Below are 11,487 nucleotides of genomic sequence, written 5' to 3'. Positions count from 1 at the left end.
CAAGTAACATTTCAGCCCATTTTGTAAAATCAGGATCCATTTACTCAAGATTACACTGTCTTTAGAATAGGGAATAGTACCATCCTGTCCTACTTTCTCTTATAAAACCAAGGAACATAGTAAAATGAGTATAGTCCTTTTTCTCCACAGACATCATGTAACGAAATAAGAAAATATATGACATTGGCAAAAACAATTCAATTCCACAGCGTTTTTCAATTGAAAAAATGGCAGGCCATTTACCTTATTACTTAATAGCATAGTACTGTACAGCTGTTCTACAAATAAATGATTGGCATAATGTTACATAGATTAGTGCTGCCCAACTGTAAAGATAAAAGCCTTTTAAGTAAAACTACAGACTTTTGGTGACTTTGTACTCATTTATTAATTGATTCAGCATTTGGACTATATACCAGGAAATCTGTTGGGCCTAAGGTAAAAAGATAAATAAGATTTCTTTGCCATGGACACTTAATAGGGTTCTAGTGGAAAGAAAAGCATCAAATATAATTCTAATAATTCCACTAATATACAAAATATTGCTATTTTCCAATTTTGCCTGAGTGACAATGGACCATCAGTTTTCCTGTAAGCATGTCATGAATAGAAAATAATATTATTCCACAAAATTTGAAAGCCTTACAAATATCTGGGACCATAAAAGAAGGTATGTTCACCGTGGCTGAAACATTAACTTTAAGACGGAGGTCAGCAATGGATTAATCTGAAGGGGTTATACCTGAATACCACTGAGTCATCCTTGTATGATTCAAGGATCCCGGTAAATGAACCCTGAAAAAAAAGAGTGGCTATATACATATAGCTTCTGTGTACAGATATAGTATCTGTGTATATAAACATATCAAAACATAGAAAAATTATTGTAAAAATACGGTATAAAAGGTGAAAAAATAAGTTTACTTGTATAGGGCACTTACCATGAATAGAGCTTGCAGGACTGGAAGTTGCTCTGGGTGAGTCAGTGAGTCAGGGGTGAGGGAACGTGAAGGCCTAGGACATAACTGTACACTCATGCAGACTTTACATACACTGTTCCACAAGAGTTCCCCCCACTTCCTTCTGACAGATTCAGAAATAGAATGTCAAAGCTGTCTGTGCAGCTTCATGAACAGGGATGTGGCCTAGATTGATTGGAAATATCGAGTAGGACCTGGCTGAAAGATGTAGATTACCCTACTAGTGACTGTCAGCAGGGAGTGAAAGGTGGCCTGAGGATCAGTAGGTATAAGAAAACAAGATGGATACAGGAACACAGGGCATTGTCATGGCAATGTGGTTTTGGCTATTGCATGTTAGAGCAGTGATCAGATTAAGGAATTCTGTGGTATTCATTAAAAAATAAAGAGGATGTTTAACATGGAGAGGTGTAGAACTGAGGACTCAGTATTTTGACTTGGAAATTTGTGTTTGGTTCCCTTGACCTTATCTGGCACAAAGGGCTCTCTCTGGCATTGAATTGATGAAAGACATAAAACTTATTTATGTTTTACATCATTACAACATGAAAATATTTCCAAAGTACAGGGACAGGCTGACTCCACACTGTCACAGAAAGCTTTTCCTAAAGTAGCAGTGACACTCAGTACTTGTTAAGGTAGCTCCTGTGGACCTGTGTCCTTGTACAGGATCTTAGGGCCTCAACACAGAATTTACAGCAATACTCTGAAGACCATCAAGCTAGATCTGGGAGGGCTATAGGGGCCTTTTGAATATGTATTGCTGGAGGCCCCTGTGTGCTGAAAGAGGTCAGTGGCTCACTGACTGGGCCAGCACTCAAAACTGAGGTGCTGTGAGAGGAATCTATTGTCAAACCCCACAGATACTGCCTCCATCAGTGAGAAAAAAAAAAAAAAAAAAAGAGAGATTCCTCCTGAACCACACATCCTTCTATTTCTTATAGGCAATTCAGCTCCATTATGATATTAGGGGACCAACATCATATGTGTGGGTTGTTGTCGACCAAAAGGTCATTAGGCAGCACATGACTATAGTAAGATTTTCATAACAATGGTGCAATATCACACCCGGAAAAATAAAATTTGCAAAATCTACTGAATGTATTCAAATTTTCTAAGTTTTACATATACCCATTTGTGAGTTGTGTATCTAGTTCTACACAATTTTATATCACAGTCCAGTCAAGATAAAGAACTTCCATCGCTATAAGAGTTCCTGTAGTATCCTTTATAGCCATGCACACCCAACCCCATCCTTCATCTGTTCTCCATATCTATATCTCGTTGTCTCAAGAATGTCATATAAATGAAATCATGCAGTATTAACCTTTTGATATATTACAGATCTTTTACATTTCTTTTCTAGTAGTTTAAAAATCTGTGTCAAATCCGATTCTGGTATTTGCTTTGCTTCTCCAAACTGTCTTGTTTTATTTGTTTTGATTTTTTGTTCAAAGTCAGACATGATATACTGGGTAATAGAAACTTTAATGTGAGGTTTTCTGTGGAATTGTGCTGTGTTTAGTATTTGCTGCTACTAAAGGTGCCAGCGGCTTAGTGTCCTTGTTTTTCTATCCCTTGTTATCTTTGGGCTTTCTTACTAACTCTTCTTCAAACACAGGTTGCATCTTGCTGCTCTTTCAGATATAATCTGTTATTATACCGGAGCCTTCTTGGTGTGGTCATAAGGTTTGAGGGTAAGGAAATATTCTATAATCTAATGATTAAATCTCAGCAAGTGTTCCTTAGCTTGTCCTTTTTAGGAAAGATAGGAAAACTAGGGGCAGCTAGAGTAGGGTAGATGTCTTTCCCTCATGTTGGAAAATTCTCTGGTAAATTATTTTCCCCTGGAAAATAAGCCTTTTATTGGAAATGCTTTTGGTGTGTTTCACAATGACTACCTTTCCCCTTGCTCCATTCTTGGCTCTTTATTATGAGAATCTGGTGGAGTTCCTGGAGAGAAAACTTATGGAAGTGTGGGAACCCCCTAAGAATGTGGCTCCAGGAGTTTCCCACTTTCAAGCTAGTCCACACTTTACCTCCATCCATTCATCACACTTACATACAAGGGCTCAAATCAACACATGGCTGCAGTGGCTGTGCTCTAGTAAGCAGATCATAGATGTGAGTCCTGAATTTGTCTGTCTCTCTAGATTTGGGAGCAGCAATTTACCCTGCAACATCAGGTATCTGATGGTTCAAAGAATAAATGTTGATTTCAGTTTGTTGAGGACTTTTCTTGTTATAAGTATGAGAGTGATGACTTCCAAGCTGTATTGATGTCAGACCTTTGAGACTGACATTTTTCGTTTAACATAATATCTTTGGGGTTATCTAAGTTTTTGTATAATATGTATCGGAAATCTGTACTTTTTCCATGCTCCACAGTATTCTGTGGTACAGACATTGTTTAACCATTCACCTGTTGAAAGACATCTGGGTTGTTTTCCACCTTGGATATTATGAATACGGCTGCTATGAACATCCATGTGTAAGGGTCTCATGGTAATTATACGTTTAGTTTTGTTAAGAAAGTGCCAAATTCTTTTTTCAAGAGTGGCTGTACCATTTTACATTCCTACCAGCAATATTTGGGTGATCCAGTTTCCCCTTAACCTTACTAGCATTTGATGTAAAAATGCTGCTGCATGTATCAAACATAAATTATTTTATTTATACTTGTGCCTAATAATGTTAGTGCTTTTTTTCAAAATAGTTTACAATTGAAAATCAGTATTACTAATAATATCATTTCTAATGTCTCTGGGTTGGTTTTATTATAAAAATGATTTTGAAAACCTTTACTTAAATTCTCTGATCGGAATTTTTTTTATATTTCACATTTTATTAATTTATGTAAAGCAGTTCAAAAATATGTTAAGTTTATTTATATATGTAAAATACTGAAGACAGTGCCAGAGTCACAATGTAATTATTGATACATCGTGCTTCCTCAAATTATCATTAAACTTTTCCTCCCTTCTCTTTCCCCTTTCCTAAAAATGTCCCCATCCACATCAGTGTTCATTTGCCGATGCTCCAGTGTCCAAGATTTCTGTTGGGTTTCAATTGGTCTGTTAATCTATGTTAATGGTTGATGATATATTAATATAACATCTTATAGGCACATTAAATCATTTATTCTCTTTTAAGTAATATGAAAATCTCAAATAACAACTCTGATAATAGGTATTGTTGGGAAATAAGACTTGGTATCTGTTGAACTTAGGTCAACTTTATTCTTCACAGGACTTTCCTTCTAAATGAATCTTATTGAAACTGCAATAAACCAATAATAACAAAAGCTTACTTTAAAATTATATGGAAAGTTAGGAGAATAAACATTTAACGGATCATTGCATGCTTTTCAGAATCTGCACTTAAGAAAACCCTATATAAGCCAATGGGAATAAATAAGTTTCTAGAGATGTACAACATGTACCTGTCAATCAGCAGATACAAAGTTTATATATAAGTGATTATTTAATTTCTTTAATTGCAGATGAATATTGAAATATTTTTATGTGGCTAAAATGTTTTACTTAGTTTCTGTGTATCTTATAACACCTAGGTAAAAATCGTATTTTGTAAATAAATAGTGCTAAAGCAAACCTAAATGCAAAAATAGATAAATATAGGAACGATGTATTTTTCTTTATATAAAGTGTTCTAATTAGGTTAAAAAGAACACCTCCTATTGCCTTAGTAATACAATTCAATTGAGAAAATAAAAGGTTAAATATCATCTTCTTGGTATACTTTATTTGAATTACTAAAGTACGGTAAAAAGGACACTGAATTTGAAGGCCAGCATATCTTATTATTTTGAAGGCTTACTTTTTTTTTTTCTCCCAGTAATTGTGTGCCCCTTAAATATAGATACTGTGGTAGTTTTTGGTCTCCTATCCCCTACGTCTGCCTCTTCCACTCTTAACTTACATTTTTTTTATCTCTTCACCTAATGGGTCACAGCTTCCTTCTCTTCCAAAATGCTGTCAGAATGTATCCAATATTCTGACCTCTTATTTAATATACTTCTTAAAACGTCTGTGATGTAAGGTGAAATATTTATATAAAATGATTTATTTTCCATTATGCACTATTAATGACTGAAACACTTGGTTTAGAATCACATATTGTATCTTAGATGTACCATATATATTAAGCAATGCTGGGAATACATGATAAATACAATATAATTCCTTTTTATTTTCAATGAATTATATCATAAATGTAAAATTAAAGCATTCAAAATTGTTATGGGAGCACAAAGAAGTACCTCAAACTATCATGTTGAAGGTAGAGAAGGGGCAGGTTTTAGGCATGGACTCAGTGACAGGTAACATATGAGAGAGAGATTTTGAAGAATGAGTCTTCTAAGGGCACATGGCAGACACAGAGAGACACTCCTGCAGACAATATTATGAATCAAATAGCAGATAATAACTTCTCTATGAGTTTTTCCTGGAATATGTCATAAACAAATTATCCAAGGCTTAGAAATAGAAAAAGAGATTACTAGGTGTTTCTAAGTGCATTCTGGGCTTGACTTTCTATTGTCTGGGCTATTTTACAACTCTTAGGGAAGGAGCTTAATGTGGAGATTTCGTCTGGTAGAGTTAAAAATAATTTCTGTTTAATAAAACAGAATAATCTAAATGTTGTATTTTATGGTCTTGTTAGACATTAACCAGTTTTGTATCTGTTCAATGATCTATGAAATTGCCCATATATACTTATCTATTCAAATACTCATTGAGCTAATTTTAACACCTTATTGACTTCCATATGAATTAATGAGTTGAGTACGCTAATATGCATGAGTTCGTTTTGTTTGAAGTAGAATCACAATTCATCTTTTAAAAATATGTAATATATATACCAGGGGTGCCAAAAAAATGTATACATATAACTTGTATTCATCTTTTGTTATCAGTATATGAGGTCTGACAATTAAGTTCGTGAACTGGTTGCAATGATGTTGCTAATCTTTTTTGATATCAGAGGGATTATTCATTATGAATTTATACCAACCAGACAAAGAGTTAACCAAGTTTACTATTTGGAAGTGCTGAAAAGGCTGTGTGAAAAAGTTAGACGAAAATGACCTGAATTTTTCACCAACAGTTCATGGCTCTTGCATCACAATAATACACCAGCTCACATGGCACTGTCTGTGAAGGAGTTTTTAGCCAGTAAACAAATAACTGTATTGGAACACCCTCCCTACTCACCTGATCTGGCCCCCAATGACTTCTTTCTTTACCCGAAGCTAAAGAAAATATTGAAAGGAAGACATTTTGATGATATTCAGGACATCAGGGGTAATACAATGACAGCTCTGATGGCCATTCCAGAAAAAGAGTTCCAAAATTGCTTTGAAGGGTACACTAGGCACTGGTGTCAGTGTACAGCTTCCCAAGGGGAGTACTTGGAAGGTGACCGTAGTGATGTTCAGCAATGAGGTATGTAGCACTTTTCCTAGGATGAGTTCTCTAACTTAATTGTCAGACCTCGTATTCTATATAATAATGTGTAACTACCATATTTCCCCCAAAATAAGATCGGGTCTTGTATTAATTTTTGCTCCAAAAGATACATTAGGTCTTATGTTCAGGGCATGTCATCCTGAAAAATCACGCTAGGGCTTATTTTCAGGGAAATACAGTGGTTCTAAGTTAGCACCTTTCTGGTTAAATGTCCCTATCAACCAAAAGAAAAATTATACTAGATTACATTTAAAGACTGTTTCAATCTCTAAATTATCTGATGTAATTCATAGTGGGTTTTATATAAGTTTACAGAACTTTATTTTTTCCTTTTTCAAAAAAGTGTAAATGGGGAAAAAATCTTTATATGTAGACTATCAATTTGTATACACAAAAAATACCTCTGATATTTGTAAATATTGAGTTAATTTTAGACAATTCCATAAAAAAAAAAAGGACTCTCTCAAAAAGTCATGAGATTTTGTGTGTGCCAGCTATTCACAGGCATTGTTTTTTTGTAGAGAGAGAAGTATTTGCTGCAATGAAACCTATGCATTGTCTAAACACAATACACACTTTCAGGTTAGGTGATACTAGCCTTATAAGTAGTTGTCTTTACCTTTTTTGTTTTGTTTTGTTTTGTTTGCACTTCTATTAGAAGTAGATAAAGGGTAGAGATGCAATTTCCCTCCTGTCCTCTCTGGTGTTTTTCTCCTACTCTGAAGAACACCAGTTTTGCCTCCATTTCCGTATTTGATTCAGTATTACTGAACTATTAGCGTGTCTGTTTTTCAGATTCTGTTTTGAATAAGTTATAACTTCTGTTTATTTCATTGATTGATGAGTAAAATAGAATCTTTAACATGTGTTCATTTTTATACTTGTATGAGGTTTGATTTTACCTTTTATGATAATTTATCTTTTGACATTGGGAACTAGGTATGTAAAATTGAAAGACAATGTGCTCTTGACACAAAAGTAAATTTATCAGAAAATAAAAGGAGACCAATTTTTATTGGGTGGTCAGAGAAAGTACCTATATGTGATGACATTTGAGAATAAATAGAGTTAAGCACCTTCTTAATATTTATAATTTCATTTAGAGAGATCATTCTGCCTCATATTTGGAGAGTGTATTGTCATGCAAAAATATTATATGATGGGAAATCAATTAAAAGACTTTTTCAAACATCTCGGTGGGGGATGATGGCGACTTGGATTAGTGTGATAACGTAGGTATAAGACAGAGAAAAGAAAACAGTGTAATGGATGTTGGAAAGGCAGTGATATCAATGGTTTAGATATGATGGTTGAAGCTAAGTGAGACAGTTATTTGGAATGACAGAGATTTGACTGAGCAAACGAAAGAAAGATAGTCAAATATTTATTTCAATTTCACCTGCAGGATTTATGATTTTACCCATTGGCCAGAAAATCATCAAATTTAAGGACATAATGATGTCCTTAAATAAAAAATTTAAAAGAGACATTTATTTATTATATGGTTCTTACATAATAGAAACTCCTAAAGGTCCGTGGTACCAACTACATACTTGTAAAAGTAGCATTATTACTGTATGACCTCTGTGAAGAACCTAGTAAATATATGCTGAGATAAAACATTGGCAAATTTAAATGGTGAAATTCAAATTTAGAGGTCAATCAATACTATGATGAGTTATGATAGGAAATCATAGCTAACAAGGTCAGTCAAAGTAGCAAAAATGTGGACATTCTTTACAGAATCATGAGATAATGTTTATATTTTAGATGTGTGATATTGAGAGTAATAAAACACAGAATATGTAGGAAATAAGGAGAAGTGAATGGAGACTGAAAGAACATCAGGAAATTAGAAAATGGTCATTAAAAAGGGAAACAAACTCATAAGTCCTGAGAAACTGTACTGGGAGATGTTAAAATGAAACCTCAGAACAGTGTCTTACTGGGTTGTCTTCCCCATTGCAGCAGACAATGGCCATGCCAGCGACATCAAAAGGAGACTGAAATTAATTGGAAACTTGAAAGTTTTTTTTTTTTTCCATAGCGTATCAATTTGTCTCCTGTTAAATGAGAACATCAAATATGCGATTTTATAAGATGTCTAATGTGAAGAGTTCCTAAATGAAAGCAAATTCTTTCCATCTCTTCTACAGAATTTAGGGGGAAAAAAAAAAGTAAGCTCTCTATTTGATTAAATTAATGGAAGTCGGTGTTCACAATTTGGTAAACTAGAGTTGAATGTATGTTGAAGATAAGACATAGCTGTTGAATATTTAATATTTTACAATTACTGTTTTTTATGTTAAATATGAGAAAAAAACTTGGAGGTTTTATGTTTTTAAATCTTTAAAATTTTATTACAAAACATATCTATAATTTTCATCACATAAAAAACCATTGGGGAATTACTTAATTGGTCTAATGATACAAAAATTATTGAACTATTATTACGCATTTTTAAATTTCAATTTAAGACTAGTTTCAAACATTGTAGCACATAGAAAGACATTTATTTAAACATTGAGTAAATAATGACTTCTGATTGTTATGTATGAAATAAAATGTCAGATGGACACTGTGCTTTAAAAATAAAATGAAAATAAAATTTTAAAAAATCACACTTTTTTGTTTTTACTGTTATGATGATAAACAGAAGGAAGAAATTTTTATTTTTATTTGAGTTATATCCTCAGATATGCACAGAAATGGAGTCCATATGTCTCATACCGAGAACCACAGGGCAAGTAACAGGAATGCTATTTTGAACATGAACAGATTGCTCCTACAGGCATTTATGTATAAAGTTTTTTCTAACAGCTCTCAACTACACACCCACACTTCACAGTTCAGTGAACTCAGTTATAACAATATACCTATACAATGACCAGAGGCTAAAAATATTGTAAACCAAACAATGACAACAAAAAGAATATCCACTACACTTTTAAAAATTCATGTTAATGAATATTTGTATTGCAAATTAGTCTGCATAAAGTAAAACAAAGGTTTTAGTATACCAATTACAGTAATTATTAATGATAAACCAAATAAAATTCTCAAAAATACTTAAGACAAAGTCTTTGATATAGAGCTATTCCCCCATCATAAATCAAATATTTTAGTTGATTCCTAGTATGGGATTTATTGGGTTTAGTGGTTTTCATCAAATTAAATCATAAAAGATTGAAATTACATACTCTGGTTTCTCTTCAGATCGTGTAAATCTTTTGCCTTTTAAAAGACTGAAATTAAATATCTTTAAAAAGTATTCAAAACTTAGCAGTAAACTAGCATTTGGTGGACCAAGGAGTTCTCAGTTCAGAATATGCTGTTTGGCTGAGGTGTCAAAAACGCATGAAGCAAAATATAACGAGGGGGATACAATGGTAAAGGTAACTAGCTACATTTTCTTCTCTAGCATAGCTACCATATTTTCCAGTTAGAAAAGAAAAAGTGTGTGTGTGTGTGTGTGTGTGTGTGTGTGTGTGTGTAAATGGAGGTAAAAGAATACCAAGTGCATTTTTTTCTGGAATAGTATAGGAAAGCTGAAGACTTAATATTGTTTTACCAACTCCTCTCATGTCATGTAACCTACAATAATGCTCTAATCAGTCATGTCATTCCTAATTCTCAAACTTCACATCAATAACAGGTACATTTTTGCAATGCTGTTATGTAATATAAAGCTAAAATTTAATAAAGTATCTTGGTTCATAATTTTTAATAATGATGGGTAAAGGAAGTCTTCCTCGAAATGGTAGAAATCATATCATTCTGAAAAGATTAATTTAAAATGTCATAAAGGTTCCCACTAGGACAGTAGTTTGTGAGAGAGAGAAAAAAAAAAAAAGAAATACAGAAAATGCTCATGTGTTCACATATTTACTTTGAAATGTCTTACCTGTTGTTAGCTTCTTTGTTATAATAAAAGAAAAGCCTAAGAGAAAAAGAAATCATGTTATCAAGGAAATATTAACCTATTTCACATTAACAGAAAAAAGAATTAATTGATATAATTTTACCAGTGCAAAGATTTTTGAAGTAAATGATGTTCTGTAATCTTTATTTTATACAACACTGTGAATGTAAGAATGTTTTATTTTATTGTGTGTGTTTTAATAAATGATCTTATTATTTGAGACAATTTCTTAATAATTTTAGCAATGTATTTGACCTACCTTTGAGAAAGGAACAATGTATCTCAAATGTATATCATATATTAATTAAATATATCATACAGATATATTTACAGATAAATTTATTGTATTTGACAGGCAATGGACACTCATACCATTTTTCAAATATTTTTATCTAAAGATGCCTTTTTTACTGTCAGTTAATCATAAACAGCACTGAAATGGGCACAAGAAATAAAGTTTGTCAACTATATCACAAAAGCGGTTGTCTACATCAGTATATTTTGTTGACATATTTTGAAAAATAATTTTAGTTATTTCATGAAATTGCTAAATTTTATAAAAATGTTTTATGTACATAACATATAAATCTGTTTTATTTTTAATTCTGTTACATTTTCACTTGTATCTATATCAGTAAGGTGTTATATAGTTTGTGTAATGTGTGTTTGTCTATTGAGTCTTTAAAGATTTAATATTGATTAATAATTAAAATAGTTTTACTATAAAATTTTCTTAAATTATACAGCTTGACATATCTCGGCCCCTCTATCATTACTACCGTCAACTCTCACCATGGTAACTGTACTGGCCTCCAAACTAATCTGCTTATCCCCACTTTCATTGCACCGCAGTCACTTTTGTATATCACTGTTATCTTATAAAATAATTCTATCACAATACTTTACCCCATTACATTCAGAACACAGTAAATTATTATGTTCCTATAATGTAAAGTCCCACCAGTCATCTGGTCTCTCTCTCTTTCCGATGCCCTCTGCCACAATCCTGTGCCTGAGTCTTTAACTCACTAACTCTGACCACATTGGCTTTCTAGTTGTGTATTACTGGATTACTCCAAGTTTGTTCCTGCTTCTG

This window comes from Rhinolophus sinicus, chromosome 2 (assembly GCF_057876585.1).
Source record: "Rhinolophus sinicus isolate RSI-liver-muscle chromosome 2, RSI-T2T, whole genome shotgun sequence".
Classification (NCBI taxonomy): domain Eukaryota; kingdom Metazoa; phylum Chordata; class Mammalia; order Chiroptera; family Rhinolophidae; genus Rhinolophus; species Rhinolophus sinicus.
Note: the sequence above shows the minus strand (reverse complement) of the source record.